Source organism: Phyllobates terribilis, unplaced genomic scaffold (assembly GCF_046119375.1).
Source record: "Phyllobates terribilis strain yellow unplaced genomic scaffold, ASM4611937v1 Scaffold_11__3_contigs__length_659146591, whole genome shotgun sequence".
Classification (NCBI taxonomy): Eukaryota; Metazoa; Chordata; class Amphibia; order Anura; family Dendrobatidae; genus Phyllobates; species Phyllobates terribilis.
In genome coordinates, this window is record NW_027362771.1 from 20,584,201 (window position 1) to 20,601,633 (window position 17,433).

The window sequence follows — 17,433 nt, forward strand, 5'->3', positions numbered from 1 at the left end:
TGTCAGGATGGTACATATATCAGACATCCACGTCCACTCCTGAGGTCTTATGTGTGGAGTCTGACCTGAATATCGACGGCCTTGTTGCAGCTGGTACTCCACAACTGCTCTCTTCTGCTCACAAATCCTTTGCAACATGTGGAGGGTAGAGTTCCAACGTGTGGGGACATCACACACCAGTCGGTGTGCCAGAAGCTGCAAATGCTGCAGCAGCACAGCATGGGCAGCGGAAGCTGTAGCCGACTTTCGAAAATGAGCTGACAGGCGGCGTACTTTGACGAGCAGATCTGGCAACTCGGGGTATGATTTAAGAAACTGCTGAACCACAAGGTTAAGCACATGAGCCAGGCATGGTACGTGTGTGATCTTGCCTCGCCTCAGAGCCACCAACAGGTTATGGCCATTGTCACACACGACCATGCCTGGATGTAGGTTCAGCGGTCTCAGCCACAGATCTGCCTGATCTTTCACAGCTGTCCACAACTCACAAGCAGTGTGAGGTATATCACCTAAGCTCATGACTTTCAGCACAGCCTGTTGCCGTTTGGCTGAGGCAGTACTGCAGTGCTTCCAGCTTGTAACTGATGTGGTGATATCTTAGATGGAGGCTGAATATGAGGAGGAGGAGGATGATGCGCAGGAGCTGTACACTGTGGGGGCAACTCTGACTGACATAGGGCCCGCAATCCTCGGTGTGGGGAGGATGTGTTCCGTCCCAAGGTCCGACTGGGTCCCAGCTTCCACTTTGTTTACCCAGTGTGCCATCAGGGAGATGTACTGTCCCTGGCCACAAGCACTTGTCCACGTGTCCGTTGTCAGGTGGACTCTCCCAGTAACTGCGTTGTTGAGGGTACGGCAGATGTTTTGGGACACGTGCTTGTGTAGTGCGGGAACGGCACACCGGGCATAATAGTGTCAGCTAGGTTCCGGAAGGATTCCATCTCCACCAGCCTAAAAGGCAGCATTTACAATGCAAGCAGTCGTGAAATGTGCGAATTTAGGACTGTGGCCTGTGGAGCGTTGGCTGCGAATTTGCACTTTCGTTCAAAGCTCTGGAATATGGACAATTGAACGCTGCTGTGGACGTGGATGTTGATGCTGTTTCTTGAGAAACTGCCATAACAAGTGAAGACTGGGACAGGGGATTGCCTTGAACGCACAACAGGGGGTTCTTTTACATGCACAACAGCGGAAGAAGCAGTGGTGACACCCGCTGACACTGGTCGTGGACTCTGGGGTTCGCCACTCAAACTCGGGTGCTTTGCTGACATGTGACTGATCATGCTGGTGGTGGTCAGGCTGGTAGTTTTGTCACCCCTGCTGATGCTGGCCTGGCAGGTGGTACAAATGGCCTTTTTGGGGTTATCAGCAGAGTCTTTAAAAAAATTCCAGACTCTGGAAGACCTACCGGTTGTATTGGCAACGTCCCTCGTGTTGGTGTTACGGGGAATGGTTGCCCGCCTTCTGTCTGCAGCCACCACACTGCTTCTTCCTGCCTGTTGGGGTACTCTGCCTCCCTCCCCCTGTGTGCTGGTGGCCTCGCTCTGCCTGTCCTCCTGCCATGTTGGGTCAGTTACTAGAACATCCACCACCTCCTCCTCTTCCAATTCCGCACCACGGTCCTCTTCCTCACTTCGTGGCAATTGTGTCTCGTCATCGTCCACCTCTTGTGACAAATTGCCAGCGTCGCCTTCCTGTGGCCGTGACTGTTCAAATATTTGGCCATAGCTATATGGGATCTCCTCTTCCACCACTACAAGCGGATCAGGCAAGGGGCCCAAATATTAAAATGGACCAGTGAACATCTCTTCAGAGTGTCCTACTGTGGGATCAGTTGCTGTCTGATGACACTCCGCATGGTGGGAGGAAGGAGCATCAGGGTGAGGAGGAGTATGCAGCCGAGACTCATGGCTACTAACACTTGACCGTGTGGAAGACAGACCGGAGGTGGTGGTGCCAAGATGACTGGAAGTATTATCTGCTATCCAATTAATTACCTGTTCACACTGATCAGTTCGCAATAGTCATGCTGTTGTGTGCTTCCCTAGTAATTCGGTCAAGAACTGGGAGTGAGGAGATGTGGCTGTTGGTTGTGACACATTTTCACCGTGGCCACGGCCCCGTCCTCTGCACGCACCATCACCAGAACGTCCAGTTCCACATTCCTTGCCACGCACTTGTCCATTGTAAATGAAGTAAAATAGCTTACACTCGCACTATCAATGGCAAAGAGGTAATAAAAAGGAGATTAGAACCGTGGAAGAGGAAAACCACAGTTCTAGTTCTCTGACCTACACCAGAACCTTTTAAACAAATATATTGATGTCTGAACAGTCAGCGAGACACTGAAAATGTTTTTTTTTATGGAAAAAAGACAAAAAAGTGGATAATACAGAGATTTGAACTGTGGAACTGCAAAATCATAGTTATAATTTCCTGGTGTATACCAGACTTGTTAAAATAGATATATTTGTGTCTGAACAGTCAGCGACACACTCAAACTGTTTTTTTTATGGAAAAAAGGCAAGCAGGTTGATAACATCCACATTTTAACCGTGGAAGAGGAACAGTTCTAGTTATCTGGCCTATACCAGACTCTTTTAAACAGATATATACAGTGCCTACAAGTAGTATTCAACCCCCTGCAGATTTAGCTGGTTGACACATGCGGAATTAACTTGGCATTGTGACATTTGTACTGTAGATCAGCCTGGAAGTGGGAAATGCACTGCAGCAAATTTTGTTTTTGCTTTTTTTTTTTTTTTTTTTTTAAAACGTTAAAAGTTAATTCAGAGTGTCATTTATTATTCAACCCCTCAAACCACAAGAATTCTGTTTGGTCCCCCTAAAGTATTAAGAAGTAGTTCAGGCACCAAGAATAATGAGCTTCACATGTGTGGATTAAAGATCTCTTTTGCCAGCCTTTTCTGACTATTTAAGACCCTCCCCAAACTTGTGAACAGCACTCAGACATGGTCAACATGGGAAAGACAAAGGAGCATTCCAAGGCCATCAGAGACAAGATCGTGGAGGGTCACAAGGCTGGCAAGGGGTACAAAACCCTTTCCAAGGAGTTGGGCCTACCTGTCTCCACTGTTGGGAGCATCATCCGTAAGTGGAAGGCTTATGGAACTACTGTTAGCCTTCCACGGCCAGGACAGCCTTTGAAAGTGTCCTCCCGTGCCAAGGCCAGGCTTGTCCGAAGAGTCAAGGCTAACCCAAGGACAACAAGGAAGGAGCTCCGGGAAGATCTCATGGCAGTGGGGACATTGGTTTCAGTCAATACCATAAGTAACGTACTCCACCGCAATGGTCTCCGTTCCAGACGAGCCCGTAAGGTACCTTTACTTTCAAAGCGTCATGTCAAGGCTCGTCTACAGTTTGCTCATGATCACTTGGAGGACTCTGAGACAGACTGGTTCAAGGTTCTATGGTCTGATGAGACCAAGATCGAGATCTTTGGTGCCAACCACACACGTGACGTTTGGAGACTGGATGGCACTGCATACGACCCCAAGAATACCATCCCTACAGTCAAGCATGGTGGTGGCAGCATCATGCTGTGGGGCTGTTTCTCTGCCAAGGGGTATGGCCATCTGGTCCGCATCCATGGGAAGATGGATAGCACGGCCTACCTGGAGATTTTGGCCAAGAACCTCCGCTCCTCCATCAAGGATCTTAAGATGGGTCGTAATTTCATCTTCCAACAAGACAACGACCCAAAGCACACAGCCAAGAAAACCAAGGCCTTGTTCAAGAGGGAAAAAGTCAAGGTGTTGGAGTGGCCTAGTCAGTCTCCTGACCTTAACCCAATTGAAAACTTGTGGAAGGAGCTCAAGAATAAAGTCCACATGAGACACCCAAAGAACCTAGATAACTTGGAGAAGATCTGCATGGAGGAGTGGGCCAAGATAACTCCACAGACCTGTGCCGGCCTGATCAGGTCTTATAAAAGACGATTATTAGCTGTAATTGCAAACAAGGGTTATTCCACAAAATATTAAACATAGGGGTTGAATAATAATTGACCCACACTTTTATGTTTAAAATGTAATAAAATTCAACTGAGCAGCATAACTTTTTGGTTTGTAAGATTTATGGTTCTGTTCATAAAACCTACTCTCGTTTGCAGTTTGAAGGCTCTAACTTATTTGCATCTTATCAAACCAGCTAAATCTGCAGGGGGTTGAATACTACTTGTAGGCACTGTATGTGTCTGAACACTCACAGACACACTCAATTTTTTTTTTTTTTTGGGGGGGGGGGGATGCCAAAAGGTTAATAAGACACGTATTTGTACAGTCTGACTGAGGAAAAATAAACAAAAAACAGGATTTAGATGAAAAAAAAATTATTTTTCCTCACCCCTTAGACCTGGGGATAAGTCTAGCAATTTGATCAGCAGGAGCACACAGGACTGTAATGCAGTGTTTGTTGGTATAACCACTGCGTCTCCTATACAGCCTGCCTGCTTGCCTGATATCTGGGATGGATATTAGTCCTGAGAAGGACTGTTTGTTTGATTTGGCAGGCTTTAGAGACCATACACTAACTATTTTGCAGTATAAATCTCTCCCTAGCTCAGCAGCACTCTTGCTACCCTGTCTGATCCGGAGCGACTGTGTCCAAGATGGCGGCGCCCGGTTTTAAATACTCGAGGCGACGCTGTGCGGCCAGCCAATCACTGTAATGCCCACAAACAACATGGCTGCGGCATTACAGTGACTGGCTGGCAATCCCTGCATGTTCATTGGCTCTGTAAAGATCTCCAAACGTGCAGGGCGGAGACTGAAGCTCCCGCCCGAGTAACCCGGAAATGCTCGGTGCTCGCCGAACATCCCGAGTAGTGAGATGCTCTGGCGAGTACCGAGCAGTGTCGAGCATGCTCGCTCAACACTAACTTCTATGTATACACAACCACAGGCTTTTTCCCTCACAAGTACACAATAGTACACATCATTCTTTATCCTGCATGGAGATGGAGGGGGGCGGAGGGTTTGATGATGGAGTTGATCCCTGTGACACAATTCCTACCAGTCCTTATCTTCCTGTCTGATAATACTCTGCACTGTTAGATATGAGTCATTATATAGGTGCTATACTGAGGTAAAATATTCTCTCCAGGGACGCCAGGTTTTGAGTTCTATATCTTTATTATACTATATATCTATGTGTTTCTGCCTATATGATCCTCTATACCTGCCATTTTTTTTAACCAAACTGCAGTATTTGATGTATGGTGGTTATTTGTAACATGTTCTTATGGGAGAGTGTACCTAGTAATTGATCTATGTCATTATCTGTACTTTCAGGTTATTTATTACTTGTGGACATGATCTTTTGTATGGTTTCTGTTTTTAATTGGTTTCAGCATTTTTGTGCCAGTGTACATTAATACATTTTGGAATTTTTTGATTTAACCCTATTGACTCATAGGTGTGCATTTCCATATTACATTGTCTTTCTTCTTTTTTTTTGCTTCAGATTATCTTATCAATGTAGGTATTTTGCACCTGGTCATTTTTTGCCCTATGATTTTCGCTGGTGCACCCCCATTTACATATAGCTATCATTATAAGACAACACTGACAGCACGTATTGTAGGTGTCTATTACTACATGTGCACGAGTCCTGATTGTGTTGATATTTGTGAACAAATTAAGGTCGGGAATAAACAACTATATTGTCGATTAGTGTACTGTCTGTATGTTAATCGTACAATACACTGATCCAATAATAACTAGTGTGCCTGTGACTAGTGTTGAGCGAATTTGTTCGAATGTTTGAAAGTTTCAAATTCAGCACAAATATGGCAAATTTGGATTAGTGATTGCAAAGGGACTAAATTTTCTTAAAATCGGAAAAGTTTGATGAATTTGCATAGGACCACAAGTACAGGGCAACTAGGGCATTTTAAACAGTTTTGTTAGCATAGTGCAAGTGTATGATGAGCGGTGACATGTGCCAGGTGAATGTGGGGGCTGTGGAGAGCTTAGAAGAGGTCAGATCAGCGGCGCACTGTTTTTTTGTTTTTTTTTTCCTGTGGGCGGTAACTCTAACTGAGGAAAACGTGGCTGTGATGTTGTTACTACATCTGTGATTGGTTGGCTGTTATCCTTGTTTCAGTTTCTGCCTAGTAACGATGATGTAATGTGGAGGAGGGGACAAGGCAGGAGAAGGGAACGGAAGCAGGAGAATAAAAGTATGGCTGTTTAAACCTACCATCCAGCATCTCTGTGTGGCCTTCTGGAGTTCCTTTCGTCTGCATAACACCACCACAACTGGCGACGAGGAAGCGTTCATCATCAACTAAAGGTATTTCAGCTCTACAACAATGGCCTGTTTACCTGCCTTCCCTGCTTTTGATGTACATCAGTCCCCAGCTAACCTAGCAGCATGTTGAGAGAAATGGCTGAAGCATTTTGATATATTCCTACAAGCCATGAACATATCAGATGATACCAGGAAGAAAGCCATGCTATTACATTATGCAGGGGAACAAGTCTATGATATCTTTACTACTCTGCCTAATACTAGAGAAGACAAAGACTATGAGCTCAGCAAGGCAGCATTAAGCAAATACTTCTCCCCACACAGAAATGCGGAATTTGAAATCTTCAAGTTTAGACAATTAAAGCAGTCAGCAACAGAAAATATTGATGAATATCATGTCCGACTACGGCACCTTGCAGCTTACTGTGAATTTGCAGATGTCGACAAAGAGATCCAAATGCAGATTTTACAAGGCTGCATCTCCTCTAAATTACGGAGACAAGCACTCAGAGATCCCACCATGACTTTAGCAAAATTGCTTGAAACAGCACGTGTAAATGATACCGCCGAAAAACAAGCTAAACTCATAGAGAACATTGAGTGCGAGGCGGAAGCACCATCTTGTATAGCAAAGCTAACACAGAGACCGCCTGTGCCTCGTATGCAGGGGGCAACTTGCTACAACTGCGGAGGGTCGTATCCTCACCAGAATATCTGCCCAGCAAAAGGGGGGACCTGCCATAATTGTGGAAAACAAAACCATTTTGCAAAAGTGTGTAGATCCAAACCACAATCCCCTCATCCCACAGTACAACCCAGGTCACAAAAACTCCAAACGCTGCAGCTTACTGACGAGCCTCACAGTACTTATCTATTCTCAGTAACTGCAGAGGGATCTCAAACACTGCACGCACTTACCAGTCCAAGGCGACTTATCCTGATAAATGGCAGTCCGGTGGAAGCCCTAGTAGACACGGGGGCGTCAGTAAACGTCATCAGCCGTGCAGTCTATAGCCGACTCCCGAACAGACCTGCTCTACAAAGCACTAGCCTAAAGATTTTTCCTTATGGTTCAGCATCGGCACTACCCCTGTGCGGCAAATTTCAGTCAGAACTTGCAGCTGACGGGAAGTCCATCACCGACACTGTATATGTAGTAGAGTGCTCCGCAGACACGCTTCTCAGCTGCAGTACTGCTATATCTCTGGGTCTGGTCAACCTGGTCAATAGCGTCACGGGTCCTTCGGCCCAACACATCATGCAGAGGTACCCCAATCTCTTTAAAGGTCTCGGTAAGCTAAAAGACGTTCAGATAAAATTGCATATTGACCAGTCAATACAGCTGTCTGTTCAACCTCACAGGCGCATCCCATTTCATGTCCGCAAACTTGTGGAGCAAGAACTGCAAGATCTGGAAGCGTCTGATGTTGTTGAACGAGTTGAAGGCCAGACCCCTTGGGTATCGCCCATTGTTGTTGCACCAAAACCAAAGCAGCCTGGTAAAATCCGGCTATGTGTGGATATGCGGCATGCCAATCTGGCTATTCAAAGAGAAAGGCACATCACGCCCACTATTGATGACATTCTCGCAGACCTGAATGGTGCAAAAGTATTCTCTAAAATTGATTTAAAATCAGGTTATCATCAACTTGAGTTGCATCGAGATTCCAGATACATTACAAATTTTAGTACTCACGTGGGTTTACGACGATTCAAGAGGTTGAACTTTGGTATCTCATCTGCGGCAGAAATATTTCAGAACGTTATCAGTCAGGTTCTATCTGGAATAGCAGGAGTCCTAAACGTCAGTAATGACATTCTTATATATGGTACAACCCAAGAGGAGCATGACAGTCACTTAGAGCAAGTGTTTCAGAGACTGCAAGCCTGCAATCTAACTGTCAATCCGTCAAAATGTGAGTTTAACCAAAAGTCATTAAGCTTCTTTGGATATATCTTTTCTGAGCAAGGAGTTTCAGTAGATCCTCAGAAAATTTCTGCCATAAAGTCAGCTAGCCAACCTCAAAATGTGTCAGAGGTTCGCAGTTTTCTAGGACTAGTCACGTACTGTGGACGATTTATACCTGATCTGGCCATGGTCTCCGAACCCCTGCGACTACTCACGAAAAAAGACACTCCTTGGACATGGACTACTGAACACCAAGCAGCATTCGACTCCATGAAGTCCAGTCTAACTGGCGACACCGTCATGGCCTATTTTGACTCTCTAAAGTCCACCGAGCTGATCGTGGACGCAAGTCCGGTGGGCCTGGGTGCAATTCTCACACAAGTGTCCAAAGCAGGCAACGTGTCTACCATTTCCTATGCAAGCAAAGCCTTAGCAGAGACAGAACAACTCTATTCACAAACTGAAAGGGAAGCTCTTGCGGTTGTATGGGGATGCCTTCATTTTCATCTGTACCTTATGGGACATAAATTCACAGTGATAAGTGACCACAAACCGCTCATTCCGCTTTTCAACAAACATTCTTCAAAGCCTCCCCCACGACTTGAACGCTGGTTGCTCCGCCTACAGAACTACCAGTTTCGGTTGAGATATGAGGCAGGAGCTGGTAATCCGGCAGACTACTTCTCGAGACACCCAACACCACAAACTACCAAGGACGACATCCCAGCAACTATCCTTGCAGAGGAACATATCAATTTTATTATTGCACATTCTGTGCCAAAAGCCATGACTATGGAGGAAATACAACAAACGGTGGATTCAGATCACCAACTTCAGTTAGTTATAGATACTGTTCGATCTAAAAATTGGAGCAATTTTCTTGCTGAAGCCCGCCTCCAAACACCAGATCAAACAACCTACTTGACAGCTTTCTTTAATGCACGACATGCTCTCTCCGTGTCTGATTCAAATCTACTGTTGCGTAACAATCGGCTGGTGATACCCCAGAAGCTTCAAAGCAGAGTACTGGATCTGGCCCACGAGGCTCATCAAGGGGTGGTGAAAACAAAGCAATTACTGAGAGAGAAAGTCTGGTTTCCAGGACTAGACAAAAAAGTAGAGGCACTTATTGAAACTTGCATACCTTGCCAAGCAACTACAATTGACCATAGACATGCACCCTTACAAATGACACCCCTGCCAGAGGGCCCGTGGACTGCTGTTAGTGTTGACTTCTGTGTTTTACCGGATCACTCCTATCTGCTGGTTGTCATGGATGACTATTCGAGGTTCCCAGTCATTGAACATGTTTCGACAACCTCTGCCAGGGCTGTTATACCAAAATTAGACAAGATCTTCTCGGCATATGGCATACCGGAAACAGTGAAATCCGACAATGGACCACCTTTTAATAGCGCAGACTTTCCATCATTCGCAACCTATCTGGGTTTCACTCACAGGAAAATAACTCCTTACTGGCCTCAGGCCAATGGTGAAGTGGAACGGTTCATGCAATCAACAAAACTTTGAGGATCGCTACCATGGAGCACAAGGATTTACAGCAAGAGCTACACATATTTCTTAGACAGTACAGAGCTACACCCCATTCTACTACCGGGGTACCACCCGCCACTGCGCTGTTCAACAGGCCTATGCGTGTCAAACTCCCAAGCGTTCCGCTGAGTCCTGTTCAAACACCAATTGCTACTAAGGATGTCATATCCAAACAGAAGATGAAGAGGTATGCAGATAAGAGCAGTCATCGTTGCAAGCCGCCAGAAGTTTTGGTGGGAGATTGGGTCCTTGTTAAAAGACTAAGACCTAGTGACAAGTTTGCATCACGATACTATCCTGAACCCTTTCAGGTCACACAAGTCAAAGGCACCATGGTCACTGCTCAAGATCACGGTCGCCAGGTCACAAGGAACGTGTCACATTTTAAAAAACTTTGTGACTATATCCCAGAAACAGACGAGGCAGATGGCGATGACGTCCTGCCGGGTCCCCAGAGCTCAGCAGTTCCAAGGGAGGATATCTCAGAGGACTCGGAAAGTTCATCTGGGACTGAGATGTCTCACCGCTATCCAGCGAGGGCAAATCGAAGACTGCCAGCCCACCTCTTGGACTATGTTCTGCAGTAAAAAGAAAAAAAAGAAAAAAAAAAACCCTTTGTACTAATGTGAATTTTTGAACCGTTATCCAGTTCTATTGTTGTTTTGTTTTGTGAGAAGAGGAGAGATGTGATGTTGTTACTACATCTGTGATTGGTTGGCTGTTATCCTTGTTTCAGTTTCTGCCTAGTAACGATGATGTAATGGGGAGGAGGGGACAAGGCAGGAGAAGGGAACGGAAGCAGGAGAATAAAAGTATGGCTGTTTAAACCTACCATCCAGCATCTCTGTGTGGCCTTCTGGAGTTCCTTTCGTCTGCATAACAACACCACAGTGGCCAGCTAATCATAGCGCAGGAAGCATCTACACTGTCCAGACATAAGGGCTTCTGAAATTGGCTGCAGAAATCACATGTCCTCTCAATATAAAAAGTGGCCACGTTCCCTCAGCGTCATTATATCCATGTCACTGCTGGAGACAGATGCAGCTTAGTGTTCTCCTGTGTAATGAGAGATATTAGCTAGATAGATGGGCGCTTGTGTGGTAGTCAGATAGTGTAGATAATTCCTTTTGGTGTTCTTGTGCAAGTTCTGAGATTCTGACAGAAACAGAGGGCCCATGCCATACAATAGTGCTGTGCACCGCTGGTATAGAGCTCCATGTCTCAATATACCTTGAATCTTTTTTTGCACTTGCTAATGTGATCAAGCAAGCGCAGTGCACCTTTTTATTTAATGGCGCTGAAATTGTGCTCTGCACAGTCTGCAGAGCTTTTTATTGCAGAGCACAAAATCAGTTTTTTTTTCTGTTGCTATTGTGATATTGAGAGCTGTGTGCACTAAAGTTTTTTTTGTGTCAGATACTATTTTAGTGGAGCTGAACTTCAGGTGGTTTCAGAGTAAAAAAATAAATTTTTTCTCCTGCTACGCCCAGTCCAAAAAAATTTTTTTCCTGTGCCAAAAGTCATACAGTGCTATAAGTCAGCTACTACATCAGTGGCGGTCAAAGTCAGCTTGTACGCACAGTCAAACCTATATATATTTTTGGTTCGCAGGCAGAGTCCACCAAAGATTTTTTACTGTGGCAAAGTTTATTCCAGTCTACTAAAACGCAGATCCTATTTTAGTGGCGTTAAACTTGTCTTGGTTTCACAGTAAAAACAACAGTCCAAAAAATATTTTTTCCTGTGCCAAACGTCTAAGAGTACTATAAGCCAGCTACTACATCAGTGGCAGTCAAAGTCAGCTGGACGCAGAGCTTATGCAGAGTAACCCAAAAATATTTTTTGCTCTGCGTAAAGTGATACAGATCTGAGTTTGAAATATTTTGGAGCATATATTCTATGTCATACTGGCCTCATCCACATTCAAAAAAAAAATTTCTTCTGTTACTAAAGTAATACAGCAGGGGACATCTCAGTTTGAAATTGTTTGAAGAATATCTCATAGTTTTATTGGCCTCATGCACACTAACAAATTTATTTTTTTGTTAGTAACGTTACAGCTAGAGATGAGCAGTGTTCGTCTAGAACTGTTCGCCAATCTCAAATTCAAGCTGTTTTGGGCGGTGTTCGAGTCGGTTGACGAATGTGAATGATTTGCAAAAAATTCGGCTGTTAGAGGTTATGTTCGATAACTGTTCGTGCACCAAAAGCGTGTACTGCATATCTGGTGCAATTTAGAGCACCAATCATGCAGGGATTGTCTGCCACTCACTGTAATGCCACAGCCATGGTGGTTGTGGCATTACAGTGATTGCCCAAATCGATGGGAACAGTGCTCACAGTGAAACACGAAAAGCCGGCAATTCATCAGCGGCATAGACCAGTACCCGACAATTTAGAACAGAAAGAATAGAGCATCAAACATAGATTAGATAGATAGAAACATGTCAGTCACATATATAAGAAGAACAGTGACAGTGTTGGTTACTGTACTTGTCATTTAGTGTTACAGGATTTATAAAAGAAAATAATAGTGTTTTCATGCACCTGTCTCTTTAAAAAAGCCGGCCGGCAATTCAGCATCTGTACCCGACAATTAACAATAGAAAGAATAGAGCATCACACATAGATTAGATAGATAGAAACATGTCAGTCACATATATAATAAGTACAGTGACAATGTTGATTACTGTACTGGTCATTTAGTGTTAAAATAAAGGATTTATTAGAAAAAAAATTGGCGTGGGGTTCCCCGTAATTTTAGTCTCTAGCGGAGATTAAGCAGACAGCTGGGGCAGATGTTTGAAGCCTAGGAAGGGGGTAATACCCACGGAGCTTCTCAGGCTACAAATATCAGCCCCCAGCTGAATACCTAGCCTTTACTAGCTATTAAAATGGGGGACCCAAAAAAAAGATGACATTGGGTTCCCCCTATTTTAATAGCTAGCAAAGGCTAGGCAGACAGCTGGGGGCTGATATTAATAGCCCAGGAAGTGTGCCATGAATATTGGCCCCCTCCCAGGCTAGAAACACCAGCCGTCAGCCGCCCCAGAAATGGCGCATCCATAGGATGCGCCAATTCTGGCACTTAGCCTCGCTCTTCCCACTGCCCTGTAGCGGTGGCAATGGGGTAATAGGGCTAGGGTTGATGTCAGCTTATAATGCCAGCTGACATAAAGCCCAGGTTAGTAATGGAGAGGCGTCTATAAGACACCCTCATTACTAACCCCATAGTCAAAGTTAAAAAAAAACCACAAACACTCATAATAAAGTCCTTTAATTGAAATAAACACACAATTCTTTATTGTTCTAAATTAAACCATACTTACCATCACGCCCATTCCAGCTAAAGCCAATGTCTTCTGCAATAAAAGTAAAATAATGAACAAACATCATCCTTACCTTTCCATGGTTCCCACGACGGCTCCAGCTCTGCTTCATTCACATGACAGGCTGGATCGCAGTCGAAAGCTGCCATCCAGATTGCCATGCCACAGATACTGAGAAGCGCAGGCATGCTTGTGCTACTCAGTGTCTGGCTGTGACGGCGTAAAGATGAGCCGAGGTCATGTCCAATGAACTCAGCTCAGCATGCCTGCGCTCTGCAGTGTCTATGAAGGATGGCATGCAGGATGGCAGCACTCAGCTGCGATCCAGCCTGTCATGTCAATGCCATCCCAGCATGGGAGAATTCTCCTGCTGAAGCGCTGAGTTCAGGAGAATTCTCCCACGCTGTCAGTGACGTGCATGAGGTGAGCTGAGTTCATTGGACATGACCTCGGCTCATTTGGATGCCGTCACAGCCGGAGACTGCAGAGCGCAAGCATGCCTGCGCTTCTCTGTGTCTGCCGCATGGCAAGCTGGACGGCAGCTTTCGGCTGCGATCCAGCCTGTCATGTGAATGTAGCAGAGCTGGAGACGTCCTGGGAACCATGGAAAGGTAAGGATGAGGTTGCTTTTTTATTTTACTTTAATTGCAGAAGACATTGGCTTCAGCTGGAATGGGCGTTATGGTAAGTATGGTTTACACTGTGTTCCAAATTACTATGCAAATAATATTTTCTCAGATTTTCCCAAATTACCTATATGAATTGCAGTCATTGTAATTTTCCAGTCAAATAACTATTAGAGTACAATTGAAAGGTTTTTGTACAAACTGCCTTATGATAACAGTATATTTTTTAAAAAATAAAACACTCAAACTGCACTCAAAATGCATGTTCCAAATTATTATGCACAGCAGAGTTTTCAACCTTTATATTTTAATAAACAACCAAAAAATGGTCATTTTTGAAATTATAAGCATTAGCAGGTTATTACAAACTGAAATCAAACAGATTTCAACTCAAAACTTTATTCTAGGTGATGTTACATTTGCACATAGGACCTCTTGTTCGAAAGGAGCTTCTGAACTTTCTCGTCCATTTGTCAGGTTTTGGATGGTTTCTGCTTCAATTGTTTTGTATGAGGACAGAATACCCTCCCAGAGCTGTTGCTTAGATGTGAACTGCCTCCCGCCATCATAGACACTCCTTTTGATGATGCTCCAGAGGTTCTCAATGGGGTTGAGGTCAGGGGAGCATGGGGTCCACACCATAAGATTGTCCCCTTTTATGCCCATAGCAGCCAGAGATGCAGATGTGTTATGTGCAGCATGAGACGGTGCATTATCATGCATGAAAATGGTCATGCTGCGGAATGCACGGTTCTTCTTCTTGAACCATGGCAGGAAGTGCTGTTTGAGAAACTCAACATATATTATGGAGTTCATCTTTACCCCTTCAGGGATCCAAAGGGGCCGACAATCTCTCTCCCCATGATTCTAGCCCAAAACATTACTCCACCTCCTCCTTGTTGGTGCCGTAGCCATGTTTGCATGGGGTGTCCATCAACCAGCCATCCTCCACTCCATCCATCTGAACCATCGAGCGTTGCACGGCACTCATCGGTGAACAAAACAGTTTTGAAGTCAGTCTTCATGTATTGTTTGGACCACTGGAGAAATTTCTGCTTGTGTGAAGTGGATAGAGGAGGCTGACAGGATGGCTTATGCACAGCTGCGAACCTCTGAAGGACCCTGCATCTTGTTGTTCGGGGGACGTTGGAGGCACCAGCAGCTTCAAAAACTTGTCTGCTGCTATGACAAGGCATTTTTGCCGCTGCTCTTTTAACCTGACGTAACTGCCTGGAGGAAAGAGTCCTCAATTTTCCCATATCAGCACGCACACGTGTGTAATGTGAATCAGCTACATACTTCTTGATTGTGCGAAGATCACGATGAAGTGTCTTGGCAATGTTGATTGTAGTCATTCCTTGACTTAAACACTCCACAATATGTTGCTTCTCAGCAGCCGACACATCCTTTTTCTTTCCCATTTTGGCAGAAAATGTAGGCTGCTTAATAATGTGGGACAGCCTTCTTAAGTAGCCTGTCTGCAATTGCTTACCATCAATGAGTTTAACTGACAAACAAAAAAATTCTTACCTTATCACTTCTAAATAGTGTTGAGCTACCCCCGTAGTGTTCGAGTTCGGTTCGGTTCGTCGAACACCCGTGTGTTCGCCGAACTGTTCGTCGAACTGTTCGTCGAACACCTTCGAACACCGTTAAAACCAATGGCAGGCAAACAAAAACACATAGAAACACATAGAAAACACCTTCAAAGGTGTCCAAAAGCTGACAAACTGCTCAGAAGACATAACTAACACATGGAAAAGTGACAAGTACATATAGTCATGCGAAAATAAAAGAGGTGGAGGAGTAAAAGGAGGGGGAGACACAGATATAGGCATGTCATGCCCTTCTAAAATCCAAAAAGTGAGAAGCCGACACGGCCAGTCCGCTCCTGCCCGTGCCACCTCCGTGTCGCTGGGTTTGTGAACCCTGACGGCCAGCCCCCCTCTCCCAATACTGGTGCCTGTCCGCTGGTGGGTCGAGAGAGCCGCCCTGTGGTGGAGGCAGCTCTAAGCTTTTTAATTTAAATTGTCCCTCTAATTTGAATGAATACACTTTAAATCCATTTACAAGGATCTATTGGAGGGCAAGTCTCATGCCAGCAGCCGCGTAATTCCAGCTCCAGTAGCGTCCACTAAAGCTGCTGCAGTTAAAAAGCTTTTATAAGGATCGAGCTCGGCTGTCCACCGCAAGGCATCCTAGTGCCAGTCCCAGCCCCTATGCCTTGGGGTGCCTCCTGATGCTCTTCACTAAGTATCCCGTGGTCCCGAAGCATTTCCTTTGAAAAAATTAAGTGTCCAAACTACAGGTGGTGTAGCTTGCTTAACAGCCGGGATAATCCGCTGACTAGCAGACACTGCTACTAGGCACAAAGTATTTCCTGGGCTAGATGCAGTTAAAAATTTGTAAGTAGATACTCTCGTTGGATGCTGAGAAAGCATTCCATAGAGTCTCCTGGCACGCCATATATGATTCTCTTAAAAAGCTTGGGGTAGGGGTCTAGGGGACCCTTTTATAGCCAAAATCACGGCCCTGTATCACAATACGTCACCTAGGCTGAAGATAAATGGAACTGTAGCACCGAGGGCTCGGTTGCTACAGACGTATTGCACCTCACCCAGAGGTGTGATATCTCACTCTCAGATAAGGATGGAGTGTGGATCAGGACCCGACACCTGCATGCATTACACCACATTGCCGTGGGGCAGGGCGACCAATATGCCCCTGAGATGGGCACGACAGTCCCTGTCCCTGGATGGAGTGGGGGGAGGGAACACTGAGGAAGGGGAACCCTGCAGTGCAGGAGCAGGGAGGAAGCAGTTCCTGGGTGCATTGAGAAGGGAGTATAAAAGGTGGGCACCATCTTAGTTCAGTGCAGAGAAGTCTGAGCAGAAGTGGCAGGGAGCAGGGGCTCTGCATGAGCTCTGCTCCGGAGGCGGGCCTAGTAACAGAGGCCCAGGCCTGCAAGAGGGAGAAGGAAGGAAGAGGAGCGGAGAAGGCTCCAGGAACGAGGAATGAAGGGATCCCAGGGGTGCGGACGGGCGAGTCGCCACCGCACGCCCGAATCCACCTGCGTGGAGGGGTCAGGCCAAAGGGGGAGACCGGTCCCCGAACTAGTGGAGGCAGGAAACGACCCTCAGCTAGAAACCGGAGGCTCTGACATTTTATGTGGCGCAGCCCCTTGCTCCACCCGCTAGGAAGGCACCACATAGGGTCAGGGAAACTGGCGCCAAGTTTACCAAGAGGAGGCCCGAGGCAGCCGGACAGAAGTGTTGGTAAGAAAGGCCAGACAAAGGACACACAAAGGGGGTCCTGTGAAGCGCTCCAAAGTTATCTGGGAGTTGTCTGAGCCCCTCACCTGGTGAGCACAGTACGACGTGGGCAGCCGTTACCTGCAGACGTGGTCTGGATAATAAGAACTGTGAGTAAAGGCCCTGAACTGCATCACTGACTCCGTGTCGTTACTGCTGCTGCCCTGCACCATCACCCCCATCCTCCGCATACACTGCCCTGAGGCTATACTCCTCCCGTGGGGAGTTATGCTACGCTCTGCTGCACCCACAACACCAGCCTTAGCGGTCTGCCCTGTAGCGGCGGTTCACTCTGACCGCAATCCACGGGTGGCGTAGTCGGACATTTAAACATCAAAACCACATAAATAGTTCCGCCACTGGTTTTACCGCCCTGAGCCACGGAACCGGATCGCCGCCACGAAGACTACAACCACCAGCATCCACCAAAA